The following is a 19,467-nucleotide window of genomic DNA, read 5'->3' on the forward strand; positions in this document are numbered from 1 at the left end:
TGTCCTAAGTACAGATTTTTCATCAGGACTCCCAGATTTCTTGAGGAATGCATGCATCTAAAAAGCTCTTAAACTGTTTGCTCTTTTCTTGTGTTGAGGCAGCCTGGCACAAGGGAAAACAAAAGACAAGACCTGGCTTAGGAAACGGCTTCCTCTGAGCCTAGTTGTGAGTTGGCCCAGAGCCGTTTCCTATTGCTCTGACAGTTGGTGACAACTGGGTGTCGCTTTGGCCACACTGAACAGGGGAAGGTTGGTGTGGGCATGGCCTTTCTACCCAGCTGGGGAGGGGCTGTGGGTGTTTTCTTATGCTCCTCTCCCTTTCAGCCCTCAGGATTTGGTGCAAGGAGGGCGTGAAGCAGGCAGGACAGCTGCAATGGCTCATTTCCACCCAGCCAGGGGCCAGTCTGGGCAGGACTGCTTCCAAGCTACTCCCAGGATACCTCCTCCTCTTTCTCCTCCTCCTCCTCCTCTTCTTCTTTCTCCTCCTCTCTTGTTGCAATAGTTGTGTTGTTCTCCAGGACAGGAACCAAGGGAAATGCTTTGGAGAGGAAACCCATGGACTTTTCAGCTGTCAGAATCATTGGCTTCTTCCACCCAGTGAACATGGACAGGGACGAGAAGCATGTGACGTGAGAAACTGCTCAGGAATATCTGAAAACTGTAAGTTGTGTATCTGTGACCGTGTCTCTGTGCGTAACAGGTTGCTGAACCTCTTGCACAACATGTGCCGGCGCATTGCTGCACATACTCCAGGGCATCATTCCAGAGATTAAATGTGAGAAACTGCCCAGGAAATCTGAAATGCGTAAGTTGTGTGTGTATGTGTGGCCCTCTGTGGTTGCTGAACATCTTGTGCAACATGTGCTGGCGCACTGCTGCACATCGTCCATGGCATAGTTCCAGAGATTAAACTCCAGCAATCGGATATGCTGTGCAAGTTCTACGTATGCAAAAAGATCTAGCAGTCCCTTTGAGACTAATTGAAAGAAAGAAACTGGTAGCATGAGCTTCAGTAGACTGCTTCCTCAGATGCATGTTTCGTGGCTTTGTAAAAGTTCTGTGAGTCTCATAGTAACACACCAACATTGTGCATCAGAAAAAATGTCACACACCCCTATCCTGTCTATGGGAGATCTCCCTCCCCACCATTTCTTTTTAATTCTGCCCCTGGTTTGCCATAGCAAATCTGATCAAGATTTCTATCTTGCAGGCACTCCGGTTCTATTTTTAGGCTGGTTAACTTTCATGCTCATAAATAAGCTGTGACCTGCCCGAAGTTTGCGGGAGATGAGATAAACAGTGTGAATAACTGGGGAGTGTGAGTTCAGGTTGCCAGGTGAAATGCAGGACAGGAGGAGACACTTTCAGAATTGTGTAGGAGAAGGGATTGTGTAGAAGAGGGAATTTGTCATGTAACGCCAGCTGAAATTCCCTCTTTTGCACAGCCATTGGGAGCACCGTTCCTTATTTCACTTGGCAACACAAGTGTGAGTGTGTACCTGTGTGTGTGTGTGTGTGTGTGTGTGTGTGTGTGTGTGTGAATGCCTTCCCAAACCTTCGGGTATCTTGGACTACAGTTCCCATTATGCTGGCTGAAGATGATTGGTACCCTCAAGCATCTTGGACACAGAAGAGCCAGCATGGTGTAGTGGTCTGAGCATTGGACTAGGACTCTGAGGACCAGGGTTCGAATCCTGGCTTGGCCATGGAAACCCACTGTGTGACCCTGGGCCAGTCTCGCTCTCTCAGCCTCAGAGGATGGCGATGGCAGATCTCCTCTGAACAAATCTTGCCAAGAAAACTCCAGGATATGTTTGCCTTAGGGTCGCCATAAGTCAGAAACTACTTGGCAAGCACTCAACAACAGAATTAGAAAGCCAAGTGAGGTATAGCAGTTCGAATGTTAGACTATAACTCTGGAGACCAGGGTTCAAATCCCAGCTCAGCCATGTAAAAACCCACTGGGTGACCTTGGGCAAGTCACACTTTCTGATTCAGAGGATGGCAAAGGCAAACCCCCTCTAAACACATCTTTGCAAGAAAACCCTGTGATAGGTTTGCCTTAGTGTCGCCATAAGTTGGAAACAACTTGAAGGCACACCACCGCTACCACCACAATAGAATTACCCCCAGAAGACAGTTGTCCCCATGGGAGAGGATTTGTGGAAAGAATGACAGCCTAGTGCATACTTATTCAAAAGTATGCCGCACTGTGCTGAGGGGGATTTGCACCCAGATCCACATACGTCAAACTGTGACCTTGAGCATTTTGGATCTTTTTTCTTTTTCCTTTGAAGTTACATGCTTACACATTGGGCTTTCAAAGTCGCACAGTAGATGCATGCTCAAAAGCTGCTTGGTTCCCTGCAACATTTTTGGAATACAATTTTGCACTGTAAAGTCATTTCAGAGTTATTGCATTTACCCTAGAGAAGTTAACGCAGATTGTTTTGTATGCTTCAGAGTAAACATCAGTAAACCCTGGCTATTGGTATATATATTTATGCAACTTGGCTTTTTCCCTGCCAAAGTGCTCAGAGCCTCTTATCTTGCCATTATTCAAAACAACTCTGTAAGGTAGGCTAGCAAGATAGATGCATATTGATTTACCAGGGCTGTCAAAGTAATTTCTTACTTGACTGAATTGGAACTCAGGTTCCAAATTCAATATCATGTGGTCATGGGTTAAGATGTGTTCTTCTGTACATATGTTTATGGGGGAAATACATCTAAAAAGTCCTTCAACTCGTCACTCTCTTCTTATCTCATTGGAACTGTTGAGAGTACAATAACAAACTTGGGGAGAAATCCTTTTATGGAAGATATACTGTAGTTTCTGTTATCATGTCTTGGTTTAGTCTCAGAAGAGATGTCAGTTTCTGAAACTTGTTTTTTGAGGAGCTGTTGTTTCTTCTTTACTGGGTTTTTCTGGTTGTAATTGTCTCAGTATCTTTTATACTTTTAATCTTAAATACACTGCAGCTTGCTCAGGGGCTGCATCCGCACTGTACAAATAATCCAGGTTGACATTGCTTTAACTGCCATGGCTCAATGCTATGGAATCCTGGGAATTTGTTGTGACACCAGAGCTCTCTGACAGAGAAGGCTAAATGTCTCCAAAAACCCCCCCAAAAAACAAAAACTACAGTTCCCATAATTCCATAGCATTGAGCTATGGCAGTTAAAGCAGTGCCAAACTGGATTATTTCTGCAGTGTAGATGCATCCATAGTTTTAGGAAGTCTTAAAAAATGGAGACTATAAAACTCAAATGCAAACCCTTCCACTATCCCAATTTGACAGGGACAGTATTGATCCTCTGTCGTTCCACTTTTTCAATAGCTTTAAAAATGTCCCAGTTTCCCTCTCCTCTCCCCCTTCGCCCTCAGCTCCTTTCAATTGCTAAAAACTGAATTCAGAATGCAAAAGGAGTTTGTACTCTATTAACTCAGCACAGAGAAAAGGAGGTGGACTCTTTCCCTTCCCAGTAGGATCAGGCAAAAGTAAACTGCTATAACATCTACTACCTTGACTGTTTTTCCTCATTAATATTTTGTTGTCCTTTTGACCATAGCAGTTTCACAGCATTGCTATGGTGCTGCTTGGCCACACGGGTCTCAGTTATCATCTGTGAAATGTTCTGTATGCAAATGCAGGAATAATTTTAGAAAACACTAAGAGTTTGAACATGCACGAATCCACACATTTTCCAAAAGGTTCAACACTATTATTACTTGATGCCAAATTGTTTCTTTGCACTACAGATGCCAGAGTAGTACATCATGGCATGGAAGCCATTCCTCACAGAATTGTCACAAGCTATTATATGCATCCGTCCCGATGCACAATCCACAGTTAATGGGTGGTTTGTGTACTCTCCAGCCTCTGACAGAAGGAATTTAAAGCAAGTACACTTGTTTGCCTATCATAAAACTAGAGATACCTTTGTTTGCTGTTGCTGTGTGTCTTCCAAGTCGTTCCCACCCATGGCGACCCTATGGCAAATCTATGATGGGGTTTTCTTGGCAAGAATTATTCAGAGGAGTTTGCCATTGCTTTCCTCTGAGACTGAGAGTATGTCACTTGCCTAGGGTTACCCACTGGGTTTATATAGCTGAGTCAGAAATCGAACCTGATCCATGGCACCCCTAAAGCAAACCTATCACGGGGTTTTCTTGGTAAGATTTGTTCAGAGGAGGTTTGCCATTGCCTTCCTGATATGTAGCCAAATTTAATTCCTCTGAGGTATAGCAACACCGATTTGAACTGTCAAGCCCAATGTATACCATCTCCTTCATCCCAGCCACCTCTAAGAAATGCAGATAAATGGGCATCTTTGTAATGGCATGCATCAGTTTGCTTCCAAAACAGTACCCTTTTTGGGGACGGATCTCTCTTCTGTGTTCTGGGCTAGCAAAATAGTCGGATCCAGTTGCAAGGCTGTTTGCGACGAAAGTATGCTGCGGAAGCAAAATAGGAACAGGTGGTGCACATGAGGTGCAGTTATTGGGAACAAATTTAGTCCGCACTGGCAACTTGTAAGCACAGAGAATAGCTCTTTAATAAAAACAGTTGGAAGATTTTACACTTGAGTTTGTATGATTCCCTAGAATCATGTCAGAGTCAGATGCACCCATTTGGCACACTGGGCACATATCGGAGACAGACGCACCTTCTGTTCATTTTGATGCACCCACTGGGCCAACCTAAAGTCTGTCTTTTATTTTATTTCTCTTTAAACAAAGTTAGGTTTCTTTGGTGAGGTGTGAATTAGCCGGGCATTGGTGCAGTGCCAGGAAATGCATGGCAAGACATGAGTGGCACTTTCTTCTTTAAAATTCTGCTTCTCACTGTTTAGTCAGAGTTGATCTCATGGTGAAAGGCCAGGAGAGGCAAAGGATGTGTCCATAAAATGAGGATATTCACAGGAACTGAGCTGAGTTCTTGTTAACTCTGCAAAGATAAGGAAAGAGCAGGAATTTAAAGGCTTTCCTCGCTTTCAGTATTTTAAAAGTTAAAGGGGGCTGTTAGTTCTTCTTTTTTTAAGGATTGAAGTTGCCTTTACATCCTGGAGGAGGGAGCATTTATTTTTGTTAATTTCCTACATCAGGCTGATTTACATTCAGTGGCCTAAGCAGAAGTTGCCTCAGCCCTTGAGACTGTCACAACTGGAGCTGCAAGGCAGGATGTTTCTAATTATTTAGGTGCACTTTTTGGATGTTTTCAGTGGCATTGCTCTTTGAATTTGCTCTCTGAGTCCCATTTTTGGAGGGAAAGTGGGATTATTATTAGTATTATTATTAGTAGTAGTAGTAGTATTTATCTACATCCTGTCTTGCAGCTCCATATTATAGTCTCAGGAGCTTAGACTCTTTAATGCAAAATAGCCTGATGAAGGACATTAACAAAGGAAATGGTCCCCTCTTCCAGAATGGAAAGGCAACTTCAATCCTTAAAAAAGAGAAGGAACAGCTCCCTTCAGCTTCCAAATACTGAAAAAGGGGAAAGCCTTTAAATGCCTGTTCTTTCCTAACAACAACAACATATTAGCATTGGTATGATTTACAAGAAAAGCTCATGTTTTGGTGAAGAAAGATTGACCTGGATGACAGAATTGGGAGCATACTTATCAAATTTGGAGATGACACCAAATTAGGAGGAATAGCTTATACCCCAGAGGACAGGATCAAGATTCAAAATGACCTGAATAGACTAGAAAGCTGGGCCAAAGCTAACAAAATGAAATTCAACACGGAGAAATGTAAGGTATTGCACTTAGGGCGGAAAAATAAAATGCACAGATATAGGATGGGTGACACCTGGCTGAATGAAACTATGTGTGAAAGGGATCTAGGAGTCCAAGTAGACCACAAGTTGAACATGAGTGAACAGTGTGATGCGGCAGCTAAAAAGGCGAATGCAATTTTAGGCTGCATCAATAGAAGTATAGTGTCTAGATCAAGAGAAGTAATAGTGCCACTGTATTCTGCTTTGGTCAGGCCCCACCTAGAATATTGTGTCCAGTTCTGGGCACCACAATTCAGAAAGGACATTGAGAAACTGGAGCGTGTCCAAAGGAGGGCGACAAAAATGGTGAAGGGTCTGGAAACCATGCCCTATGAGGAACGACTTAGGGAGCTGGGGATGTTTAGCCTGGAGAAAAGAAGGTTAAGAGGTGATATGATAGCCCTGTTTAAATATTTGAAAGGATGTCATGTTGAAGAGGGAGCAAGCTTGTTTTCTGCTGCTCCAGAGAACAGGACCCGGAACAATGGATGCAAGCTACAGGAAAAGAGATTCCACCTGAACATTAGGAGGAACTTCCTGACAGTAAGGGCTGTTCGACAGTGGAATGCACTTCCTCGGAAGGTGATAGAGTCTCCTTCCTTGGAGGTCTTTAAACAGAGGCTGGATGGCCATCTGTCAGGGACGCTTTGATTTGGATTTCCTGCATGGCAGGGGGTTGGACTGGATGGCCTTAGTGGTCTCTTCCAACTCTACGATTCTATGATTCTATGATGGAAGTGCCGCCACATTGCAGAATTAATGCAGTTTGGCACCACTCTGTCATGGCTTCATCCTCAGGAATCCTGGGATTTGTAGTTTGTTGTGGTGCCAGAGCTCTTTGAGGAAGAAGGCTAACTATCTCACAAAACTACAAACTCCATAATCCCATAGCACTGAACCATGGCGATTATAGCGGTATCAAACTGCATTAATGCCGCAGTGCAGATGCTGCCCTTGCTTACTTTGAAACTCAGTTATGTCTCAATTTGGAAAGTGTATTTTCCAGACTGGACATTGCTCCTGCAAAGTATTCACATGTCTAGATTTAAAAGTGTGTTTTCCAGACTTGACGTAGCTCCTACAAATAACTGCTGTGCTCTTTCACTGCCCGTAAATATCCTGGCTATTGAGCTGCCATGCCAATAGCTGGTGGGGAAGGGCAGCTCTGCTTTCCCTAGTGGAGACCTCTGCTTCTCCAGGTGAAACTGGGGGAAAGTCCTATCTGCAACCATGAAGACAGGTGACCAGACATCCTCCTTTTCCAGGACATGTCCTACATTTCAACCTTCTGTCTAGGAAGAATTTCAAAGTGTCCTCCTTTTCGAGCACGACTGAGAAGCATGAATTTACATTTATATGGGTGTTTTTTGCTTTTATTTGGTAACATCCTATATTTTTCTTGAATGACCTACATTTTGCTGTGCCTTGTCCTCCTTTCAGGAATCTTACTGCCTTGAAAAATATGTGTATCTATATTTTCCTCATTTGCCGGACTTGGTGTTATTGATCTATCGCATACTCTGCATACCTTTCAACTATCCCAGTTTGCCAGGGACAATCCCAATTAATCCTTTGCTGTCCCATTTTCCAGCTGTTTTTTTAAGCCCCAATTTTTCTCTCCTTCTCCCACTTCCCGCCTTTGTCCTCAGTTCACTTCAATTGCTGCAAACTGAGTTCAGAATGCAAACATTGCTTGCACTCAATAAACTCAGCAGGAGGGAGAGGAGAAGAAGGGACAGTATCTTTCCCTTCCCAGAAGGCTCAGTCAAAAGCAAACTGCTGCAGATTTTCCAAGCTCATGTATTTTTCCTCAATAATAATTTTTGCCATCTTGACCACACTCAGATGTTGCTTGGTCACCTGTGAAATACTGGAGGGTATAACTTTGTTGTTATGTGGCTTCCAGCTGACTTATGGTGACCCTATCATAGGGTGTTCTTGCCATGATTTAATCAAAGACCTTCTTCTGAGGCTAATGTTTCCATGGTTCAATGGGGATTTGAACTCTGGTCTCCTGGAGTCCTAGTCCAACACTCAAAGCACTATACCATGCTGGGTGTCTCCTTCAAATCACCTCTCACTTATGGTGAGCCTATTGTAGGACAAGATTTCTTCAGAGGAAGTTTAGCACTCTGAAGCTGAGAGAGAATGACTTACAAAAGGTACAAGTTGTATGACAGCGAAAGGCACTGCCTCAGAGAGTGGTGGAGTCTCCTTCTTTGGAGGTTTTTAAACAGAGGCTGGATGGAAATCCTGCATGGCAGAATGGGTTGGATTGGATGGCCCTTGGGGTCTCTTCCAACTCTAGGATTCTCTGACCCCATTGAACTATGGAAATAAACTGGTGTGGAACTGGTTTATTTCCGTGAAGTTCATACTTGCCCTGACTGCACTCAGGGGACTGAAAAGCCTACTTAAACCGGTGCATTTGGCACAGGGCCCCTTAGTGGTTCTTTTTTAAAGAGCTGCAATGATCCACATCTTTAGTAGTGTGACCTTGCAACTGAATAAATTCTGATTGCACTGCATCATTACAGGAAATGGAGACACCTCCATTTTACATCAACATGTTGGCAAATGTGAACAGCAACAGGGCTAAAGAGATTCCACCCCAACATTAGGAAGAACTTCCTGACAGTAAGGGCTGTTCGACAGTGGAACACACTCCCTCGGAGTGTAGTGGAGTCTCCTTCCTTGGAGGTCTTTAAGCAGAGGCTAGATGGCCATCTGTTGGGGATGCTTTCATTTGGATTTCCTGCATGGCAGGGGGTTGGACTGGATGTCCCTTGCGGTCTCTTCCAACTCTATGATTCTATGAAAATGGCACGGAGAGATTTGATTGTGGTAAACGTAGTGGGAACACCAAATGGATTCTGAATTGATTCTGAATCGGTGTGGAGATATAAATCTATTCATTCAACAAAGTAAGTGTGAATGACCCCTCTGATTCTATGAGGTCACCCAGTGGATTTTCATGGCTGAGCACTCTTCCAAATACTGGGGGCTTAGTCCAGCACTCAAACCACTACACCATGTTTTATCCAAATTCTTGGCCCATGAGCCTCATGTCCATTCCCACAAACAGTCACGCCATCAGCTGTTCCAGACTACTTCCTAGGCCTTGCCTCCCCTACCTCTGTGACATCATAAGAACCCATCCCTTATGACATCACAAAGGGATACGCCTTATGACATCACAGGGATCCACTTATAACATCACAGGGATTCAGGTCTTGGCCCTGAAATCTCAGGGAAGGAGATGCAGCTGGCCTGGCAACTCTGTGATATCCTAAGAACATCCTCTTTATTTATTTATTTAGGTATTTATATCCTGCCCTTCAGCCCTCTTTCTTCAGTTGTGGTCCCCCACCCAGCAGGGCCAAACTATGGAATTCTAGAGTTGTAAGTTGGAAGGTCCATCCAGTCCAATCCCATTCTGCCATGCAGGAACTCACACTCAAAGCTCCCCCAACAACTTCCCACCAAGCATTTACTGTCATGGCCCCTAAACTATGGAATGCTTTACCGGTAGAGATCAAACTGATCACTACTCTAGAAGCTTTTAAGAAAGCGATTAAAATGGACCTTTTCTGGCAGGCTTATCCCCCTGATCTTTTATAAAACTGAAGGGACATCCCACTCTGTGTAAGTGAATGATATGTTGATCTATGGGTTTTAATGTACTGTCTTGATTTTAAGATGTATTTTATATATGGAAATTGGTGTTCCATTTTTATTGTTGTAATCCCGCCTCGATCCGTAGGGAGAGGTGGGAAATATAAATAAACTATTATTATTATTATTATTATTATTATTATTATTATTATTATTATTAGGCCATCCAGCCTCTGTTTAAAAAACCTCCAAAGGAGATTCCACCACACTCCAAGGCAGTATCTTCATTGCTCAAACATCTCTATTTGCATGAAGAAACCTTATCAAGGTGGCTCACTTGTTCTACACACAGTGTGATTCTTCATAGAAACAATGAAATGGGCCTCCTAGGTACCAAGCGTGGATGCCAGAGCAGGGACGTAGCCAGGATTTTAGGAAAGGGGGGGGGGGGGTCCAGACTAAGTGCCACCATTATAATGGGGCTTAGGTGTGGCGGCGCAGCAGCACACACCATTCATTTTTCTATTGGAAGGGGGGGTCCAGACCCCAAGATCCCCCCCCCCCTTGGCTACGTCCCTGGCCAGAGCCACAAAATCACCCTGTTTAAAAGAGAAAAGAAAAGAAAAACGACCATTTGACCTCCCTTGATAAGGTTGCTATTGTGCGGTTTTTAAAAAGTGCTCAGAAAAACCAAAGGCAAATGTTGAGAGGAGGAGAAGGAGGTGCCTGGGGAATTGGCAGCAAAGCAGGGTTGGGGTGAAGTAGTTAATCCAGCTATAGTAAAAAAATTAAAGTCCACTGTGTCTTGAAATGGAAAGGAACTCTGGCTCCAGAGGACAATAAATGGATGGAAGTCACGTCCAGGGTGACATCAGTAGGTCACCACCTTAAGTCTCTGTAATGGCAGAAAAGTGAGATATATGTGAATAAGGTAATAAATAATAACAGGCACAAGGTGAGTTGGGGTACCCTTCTCAGCTGCCCTGTCTCCTTACTAAAGGTCCCCTCGATCTCTGCATTCATGTTCAATTTGCAGACACAGGGTTAGAAACATGCATTTGCCAAAAATATGTGTATCAATATTTTCCTCATTTGCTAGAATTGGTGTTTTTGATCTGAATGGCAGACTCTGCATACCCACCAACTAATTTGGCAGGGATAGTCTCAATGAACTCCCTGCCTTCCCACTTTCCAGCTGCTTCTAAAATGTCCTGGTTTCTCTCTCCTCTTCCTCCCACATTCCCGCTTTGTTCTCAGACTTCAATTGCTGCAAACTGAGATCCCAAAGCAAACTTTGGCACGTTACAGACCGGCGTATAGGGACATCCTCAGGACGTCCTAGGTTTAAAAAGGGGTGTCACTTCTTGACACCCCCAAGCCTAATACGTCCTGAGGACGTACAAGATGGCGGCGCCCCATCTACATGGGGGCTGCCATGATGGCGTCACGAACGCGCCGCCTCCAAACGAGGCGGTGCGGACGTGACGCCGTTGCGGCGCACGAGGGTGCTTACTGCACCCTTTCGTCAGAGCAGGAAGGAGATCCGAAACGGAGCTCCTTCCTGGTCTTGCGTCGCTGGGTGCAGCCTTTAGATGGCTGCGCCCAGCAATGCAAGGGAGAAAGGGGCCAAGCGGCCCCTTTTTCCTCCTCCTCGCCGCCGCGGGGTGTCCTTGGGGCTTGAAGCCTCAAGGACACCCCTTTCCAGGCTTCGGGGAAGGGGCCTTTTGCCACTTCCCCACGGCCTGGAAAGCGGCGGATCGGGGCCTCAGCAGCTGCCGCTCTGGCCACTGAGGCCCCGATCCGGCAGGGAAAGGGGCGGGTGCAGGCCGCCGCTTTTCGGCGGTCTGTAACGCGCCTTTGTTTGTACTCAGTTAACTCAGCAGGAGGCAAAGGAGAAGAGGGGACAGAATGTTGCCCTTCCCAGGAAGCTCAGGCAAAAGCAAACTGCTGCAACCTCTCCTGGTGCATGTATTTTTCCTCATTAATAATGCTTGCCATCTTGACTACACTTTGTTGTTGCTTGGTCACATGTCCCATTTTCAGCTATGAAATGTTGGAGTGTATAACTTTGTTGTTAAGCTGCTAATGTAGCGCTATGACATAATAGGACCAGGGCTCACAGGCTCAGAGGCCTATAACTTTTTGATAAGTAGACACTATGATTTCCTCTGCCACTCAGCTCCAGGGACATAGCCAAGGGGGGTGTTCTTGGGGTCCAGACCCCCCCTTCCGTTAGATAAAATGAATGGTGTGTGCTGCCGCGCCGCTGCACCCAAGCCCCATTATAATGGTGGCACTTAGTCTGGACCCCCCCCCCCCTTCCCAAAATCCTGGCTACATCCCTGCCAGCTCTCTTGGGCTTCCCTACTCCATCTGAAACAATTGCAGTCAACACAATAGTGGCAACCACCATCTAATCCAATAGGTAGATTAGAAACAGATTTTCTCAGCAATAGCATATTGTTACCATCTATCCTCTTTGCAATCCAAAGTATTTGGGGGGAGTTTGGCTGGGAGTGGGCCAAACCCATTAGTTTTGCAAAAGACCTGCTCCTGATAAAGCTCAAAGCTGCTAGGAATTGTTTAGATAAACCCAGCATACCCCCCAGCATTTCAGAGATGAAAACTGGGATGTGTGTGGCTCAGCAACATTAGAGTTGCTGTAAGTCAAAAATGACTTTGGAGGCACACAATAACAGAAAAATTTGTATTGTTTTAAATTTGATGTTAGCTGCCTTGTGTCCTTATATCAGGAGAAAGTCATGATGATGATGATGATGATGATGATGATGATGATGATGATGTCGGCAATGATACCCAGGGATACAAGAAACCAGTGGCTTTGTTCCTTCATTTGATTTGGAAGAAGCAACCACAGCAGCATGCAGGGAAAGGAAGGAAAGAAGGAGCAGTGAGAGTGTTTGCCCTCTCGCCTGCAGCGTGCACCAGAAGTGACCCTTATACCTCCTCACCATTGCTCCTATTTGCCTCTCCAAGCCCAGCTGGGGGATGCTGGTAGTTTCCATCCAAAAAAGGGGAACTTTCCCCAGCTCTGCTTCAAATGCATGCTTTCCCTTCTTTTAGAACTGGGCCATGAACATATCTAAAGATGGGCCTTTCTTTTAACGCCCAGTTTCACAATGATGCCAATCAGGCATCTTTGACTGGAACTACAGCCAGTTAATGCAGCTTGACACTGCTTTAACTGCCCTGGCTCCATGCTATCGAATTCAGAGATTGTTAGTTTTCTGAGCTGTATAGCCTTCTCTGTCAGAGACCCCTGGTACCACAACAAATCCCAGGATTCCGTAGGATGGAGCCGTGACAGATAAAGCAGTGTCAAACTGCATTAATTCTGCAGTGTGGCAGCTGTTGTTGTTGTTTCCCTAAAGAGAACCTATCATGGGGTTTTCTTGGCACATACAGCCTTCAGTATAGTTGCTTTGGGGGATAGGGTTGGAATGGGCTAAATAAATGTTGCCCATTCTTATGTCAACTTTTTATGGCTCTCCTATGAATGGGAGACATCCCACAGAATTTGTTATCGTAGAATCACAGAATCTTAAATTGGAAGGGACCCCCAAGAGCCAGCTCATCCAACCCCCTGCCATGCAGGAATGTACAGCTAAAGTACTTCTGAAAGATGCTCGTCCAACTTCTGTCTAAGGGTCTCCAATGATGGGGAGTCCACCACCCCCTAAGCAAGGCTTACTCCACTGCCGAACAGCGATTAGGCTAAAAAAATTCTTCCCAATGTTTACGTGAATATCTTTTCTTGTAATTTGAATCCATTGTTATGACCTGTCCTGCTCTGGTCTTGCAAATCCATGGCTTCCTTGATTGAATCACTCCATCTTTCATGTCGTCTTCCTCTTTTTTTTATGGCTTTTCACTTCACGGAGCACTATTGTTTTTTCCAATGTATCATGTCATCTCATGATTAGAGCTCTGATTAGATGGCTGCAGTTCTGTAAGTTCTGATTAGACTACTGTATAGTGCCCCACAGAGGGCTAAATACCCCAAAGGCATCAAATCCTGTCTGCTCTTGGAAGCTAAGCAGGGCCAGCCTTGGTTAGTACTCAGATGGGAGACCACAGATGAATGCCAAGTACAGAAAACAAACTTGCTCTATTCTCCATATCATATCAACTCTTAACCTGCTCCAGGCTAAACATACGCAACTCCCTAAGTTGCTCCTCATAGGGCTTTATGGTTTCCAGATCTTGTGCCATTTTGGTCGCCCTCCTCTGAACACACTCCAGCTTGTCAACATCCTTTCTTAAATTGTGGTGCCTAGAACTGGACACAATATTCCAGGTAAGGTGTGATCAAAGCAAACCTCACCAGTCTCATACCAGCTTCACTGGTTTCAGACAATCAGATTTGGTTCCAAGTTCAATTCAGAGTGCTGGTATTGCTGATCTGCAAAGCTCTAAATGTGAAGTTGAAGGCTTTCATGGCTGGCATCCATAGTTTTTTGTGGGTTTTTCAGGCTATGTGGCTATGTTCTAGAAGAGTTTATTCCTGATGTTTTGCCAGCATTAGTGGCTGGCATCTTTAGAGACTGATGCTGGTGCTACGTCAATAATAAACTCTTCTAGAAATATGGCCACATAGCCTGAAAGACCCACAAAAAACTGAAGCCCTAAATGGTTCGAGTCCAAGATATCTGAAAGGCCATCTCTTTCCACATGAGATGAGATCCTCAGTGGAGACCCTCTGGGAAGTCCCACCACCCAAGAGGCTAGACCAGGCTTTCTGTATTGCAGCTCCTCAGCTGCAGAACTCACTCCAACGTTAAGTCAACTCCATCTCTGTTCAGCTTTACACAGGCAGATAAGACTGCATTGTTCCAAGATGACTTTGGCTGTTGGGACGAATTGAATCAATTCTCAAAGAACATTTGACTTTTTAAAGAAACATGATTCTGTTGTGTGTGTGTGTGTGTGGTTTTCTTTAAGTGGCGTCAATCTGTTCATAAACAATGGTTATATCTGTTGGACATCACTTTGGGAACCCTGGCAGGCCAAGAGGTGATAAAAAAGCCTTTTGATCTGTATAAAACTCGATAAGACTTAAAAGTCTCGATAAACAAAGATGCACAAACAAATGAAGACCAATTTCAAAGACATAGCTGCGTTTGGCTAGAAAGTCAGCCTGCAAAGGGATCTTGTTGCACCTCTGAGACTAACTGAAAGAGAGAAGTTGGGTAGCAAGACTTGAGCCTACTTCAAATAAAGACCGGTGAGTGTCAGAATCTGCATCTCGCATCTTGCCTGCCATGATTTTAGTGCACAGATAGAGCAATGGGTATTGTTATGCTGAGGTGCTGTGATGGTATATGCAGTGAAGCAATTATGGTAAGGAAGTGGTTATTGCATCCACAGGTGGGATGGTAACAACGAAGAGGAGGCAGGTTAGTTCCAGGCCACCCAAAGGCATTCCTCTGGGAAGAAACTGGCAGAAGAAACGAGGAGAGGGTGCTATGGGAAATGAGAGAAAACACGTTTTGCGTTTATTAAAAATGAGGAACTAGCCTTCAAATAATTTGAAATAATGCGTGATTTGATGTAGGAAAGAAACTTTCCAGTATTGCAGAATTAGGGATATCAGTCTTTCATCGAATGATGAAATCATGGATTTGGAAGACATCCAAGGGCCATCCAGTTTGATCACATTCTGCCATGCAGGGATACACAGTCAAAGCACTCCTAATAGATGACCATCAAGCCTCTGTTTAAAAACCTCCAAGAAGGAGACTGCATCATTCATAGAATTGTAAAATCATAGAGTTGGAAGAGACCACAAGGGCCATCCAATCCAACCCCCTGCCATGCAGGAACTCTCAGTCAAAGCATCCCTGAAAGATGGCCATCCAGCCTCTGTTTAAAAACCTCCAAGAAGAAGACTGCATCCTTCTCCAAGGCAGCGTATGCCACTGTCAAACAGCTCTCACTCTGAAGATGGTCTTCCTAATGTTGAGCTGGAATCTCTTCTCCTGTAGCTTGCATCCATTGCTCCATGTTCTAGCTTCTGGAGCAGCAGAAAACAAGCTTGCTCCCTCCTCAATTTGACATCCTTTCAAATACTTAAACACGGCTATCATATCACATCGTAACCTTCTCTTCTCCAGGCTCTGCTACTCCTGAGGGGGCTTGGTGGTTTCTACATCTTTCACCATTCTGAACACCTTCCTTTGGACATGCTTCAGCTTGTCAAGATCCTTCTTGAATTGTGGTGGAGTCTCCTTCTTTGTTTATTTTTAATCTTTTGGGTTTTTTTTCTCTTTCTTGGAGGCATGTAAGCAAGTTATGCTGTTTTATGATACGGCCAAAATACATTAGCCTCCATTTAGACATTCCCTCTTCTAGTAAGAGTTCAAGCTGAATTTGCTCTTGAAGCCCTTTATTTTTCCACCAACGCATCTTGGAATTGTGCCCTTCTCCACCTTCAGAAATCACCAAACCTTTCCAGTCCCCAGCCTCCCACTTAATATTCCAAGAAATCACAGAACTGTGTTTATCATACAGCATGGAGCAGTCAGCACTGGAGGTTTGCAACAGCAGAAGGATCAAAGTTCTTCTTTAGTGGAGAATGCCAAGATCCTTTCAGCGAGTAAAGGGCATTTGGGCAACGGATGGGGAGTGCCTTGCTTGCAAAGACCCATCCCGCCATCTCAAACCTGTCTTGCAACATCTTCACTGCATTGTGCAACACTGTCAGCACCCGTTTACTTGTATGACTGGTGACTTCCGTGCCAATGAGCAGCCAGTCTTCCCTGGGCTCTAATCTCATCTTTAAAGGAGCACTGTCAGGAATGTGCCATGGTTAGGAGAGTGGGATTTGTTTGCTTGCTCACAGTGCATTATAGATATGCAAAGGGATCTTTGAGCCCCTTTGAGTCTAACTGTGAAGGAGAAGCTGTAGCATAAGCTTTCGTAGACTTAGGTCTACTTCCTCAGATGTGTGAAAGTGGGCTTAGAAAGCATTTCTATGAGTGAAGAGCATAGGAAGCAATATGTGAAGCCGTTGTCTCAAACTGTCTACCTGTCTGTCTTTTTGCCTGTCTGGTCTCTCTCTCTCTCTTTTTCCTTCTCTGGTTATCCCACTGAACTCATAACTAGGCCATCAATCTGCAAATTCTAGTGTGGTCACTTTAGGATCATTAAAATTAAATGATGTGTAGACTGATGTTTTGAATCCAGCCTTGCTATCTGCAGATAAAGGATGCCTTATAATAATAAAAATAATAATAATAAAATTTATTTATGTTTCCCCGCCTCTCCCGGTGGATCCAAGCGGGGTTACAGACTAAATAACAGCACACAGTGTTTACATCAAAATTCAATTAAAAGCAGCTAAAAACAATAAAATATCCAACATCAGACAATAGCATCAACAAGCAAGACAGGGATCATACACAGACGGGGGCATATCATTCATATCATATCGGGGGGGGGGGTATACATATCAGGTGGGGTATGCTTGGCTAAAAAGTTCAGTTTTAACTGCTTTTCTAAATGTTTCTAACGATGCCGCCGAGCGGATCTCCTCAGGAAGACTGTTCCAAAGTCTCGGAGCCGTTGATGAGAATGCTCTTTGCGAAGTAGCAACATATTTAAAGGTTGCTATTTCCAATAGGTTCTTACCCGATGTTGTAAGAGTGTGGGGCGGATTATATAGGGAGATGTGGTCCTGTAAGTAACTCGGGCCCAAGCCATGTAGAGCTTTATAGGTACAGTAATAACCAACACCTTAACTGCACTGAAGGAGTCTTCTGCAGAACATCTGCAGAAATAACCTGTTAAAACAATGTCTTAACTGAATGACCTTCTCACAGGGTGGATAATAGCCTGACTTACATCCACTCTGCCCCAGTTCTAAAGTCATAATTTTTATTGCTTCTATCCATATTTTGTAAAACACTGTACAGGTACATAGGTATTCACATGTTCTTAATATGCTATGAGCAAACAGATAAATGGGGACAATAAATATGTACTTACCACTGACTCTGGTTTGGTGCTGTCCCTGCCACTCTACCTGACAATTTCTAATGAAGGTTTTGGTTGTGAGACCTAGGAATCTGCTGCAGGGGCAGCTCTGCCATTAGGCAAAGTGAAGCAGTTGCCTCAGGTGCTAAGCAGTGGAGTCACTAGGATTGCTGTCACCTGGTCCAGGGGCCTGGAAAGGATTGCCCTACCCTCCCTACCCTCCCGCTGCCTTGCTTGCACACTTGCCAAGACCCAGAAAGGGCTGCCAGGGGGTGGGCAGTGGTAGAAGATGGAAAGGGCATGTGTCCACCCCACCTTGCCTGCTGCCTTGGCTCCCTTGGCCAAGAGAACCAGGGCAGTGGAGAAGCCAGAAGAGGCATACTAGGCAGTGGCATCACTGGGGTTGGTGTCATCTGGTGCAAGTACCCAGAAAGGACTGTTGGATGGCAGCAGTAGAAGCCTACTCCTTCCTTCCACTGCCTCACTTGCCCGCCGAGACCCAGAAAGGGCTGCCAGAGGGCAGGCGGGGGGGGGGGGGCAGGCAAGTGAAGCAGCATGTGTCCATGCCTCCCCACTGCCATGGCTCCTTCAACTGAGAGAATCAGGGCAGACGACAAGCCAGAAGAGGCATGTAGCCATGATCCCTTCTCTGCTGCCTTGACAACCTCAGCCAAGAGAGTCAGGGCAGCAGGGGGAAAGGTGCAGGTGATCTTCTCTAGCTGGGCAGGAAGGAAAGAGAAATAAAGACAGCAGGAAGGGAAGGAGTCTGTGGTTCCATTGCAGTCACTACCACTGGCACTTCCCTTTCCCGGCTGTCCAGCAGCGCCACCAGACCTGGAAGAAGCTACTGGGTGGCAGTACCACCACATGCACACACACACCCTACAGTGGGCAGAGGACCCAATCAGGTGTTGGCCTACTCTCTGAGGTGTCACTCGGTGTGATCCACACTTCCTGCATGCCCTAGTGTCAGTCTTGGTTCTAGGTGCTGTGAAGTGACCAGCAGCAGTAATCCTTTGACTCTTTGCAAAGCTTAGAAGGAACATGTTAATTGGAGGAGAGAGTACCAGAAGTCCAACAATATTATGAATGCGAAGGTCATTTGATCTGGGGCAATTCAATTAAGGTCAGCCCCAGTGGTGGCTTTCATGTTAGTGAGGTGGTAAATCTGATCTGGGTTCTAGTCTGAACTGCCCAAGGTGCCAATCCCTCTCTCCTCCCAAATAATCACATCACCTTGGATAGTTCCTTTAGCAATTAGATGAAATGCTAGAGTGGATTGACTTTCCGATTTACTTAGGTCTGTTTCACACTGTGCAGTTATAGTGCTATGATTCCATGGTAACTGTTATTTTTCTTTGTTTTTCATTCATTCATTCATTCATTCATTCATTCATTCATTCATATCCCACCTCTCTCACAGTATGGGACCCATGCAGTGGTTCCCTTTTCTGGAATCCTAGGATCTTGTAGTTTTGGGAGGTATTTAGAATTCACTGCAAGAGAAATCTGGTGCTTCTCCAAACTACACCTTCCAGGGGTCCATAGAATGGGATTGTGGCAGTTAAAATGGGATCAACATAGTGTAGCTGTGTAATGTGAAAGAGAATTTAGAAGTCTGCAACTATTACTGGGTTACTCATTACTTGAAAACATTCTTGGGGATGTGGATTAGTTTGTTCTTGCAAGTGATTTAAAAAGCAAGGGTACATCATAAGAAGGCATGAAACATTGGAAAAAACAATGCTGGGAAAGGTAGAAGGAAGTAGAAAGAGAGGAAGGCCACATGCGAGTGGATGAACTCTATTAAAGAGATCCCATTGAGTATGAGTTTGCAGGAGTTGAGCAGAGCAGTGAGGGACAGAGGGCCTTGGAGATGTCTCATCCGCAGGGTCACATGGGTTGAGATTGACTTGAGGGCAGTTAACAACAACAACAACAAATTGGCACACCCTACCAATAAGTAACATTACTTGATGCTCCCCAGGAACAAGTACCGTAGAAGCGATTAGTTATTTCTTATTTTTTAAGTAACACAATGCATTAGCTTGTCCAATAATGTTTCTAAGAT

At 44.8% G+C, this 19,467-nt stretch overlaps 1 protein-coding gene across 2 annotated transcripts in view; it reads left to right on the plus strand.

Moving 5' to 3' along the window:
- Nucleotides 1-350: 350 nt before the first annotated feature.
- The window catches only part of P2RY2 (purinergic receptor P2Y2), a 38,779-nt gene continuing 19,662 nt past the window's right edge, over nucleotides 351-19,467 (plus strand). For both annotated transcript variants that reach the window (XR_016280285.1, XM_089513037.1), the window contains exon 1: nucleotides 351-660. The gene's annotated coding sequence lies outside the window, so the exon portion shown is untranslated. The remainder of the gene's footprint in view (nucleotides 661-19,467) is intronic.

The sequence above is a fragment of the Sceloporus occidentalis genome, unplaced genomic scaffold (assembly GCF_023333645.1).
Source record: "Sceloporus occidentalis isolate IW3139 unplaced genomic scaffold, rSceOcc1.0.p SCAF_2, whole genome shotgun sequence".
NCBI classification, from domain to species: domain Eukaryota; kingdom Metazoa; phylum Chordata; class Lepidosauria; order Squamata; family Phrynosomatidae; genus Sceloporus; species Sceloporus occidentalis.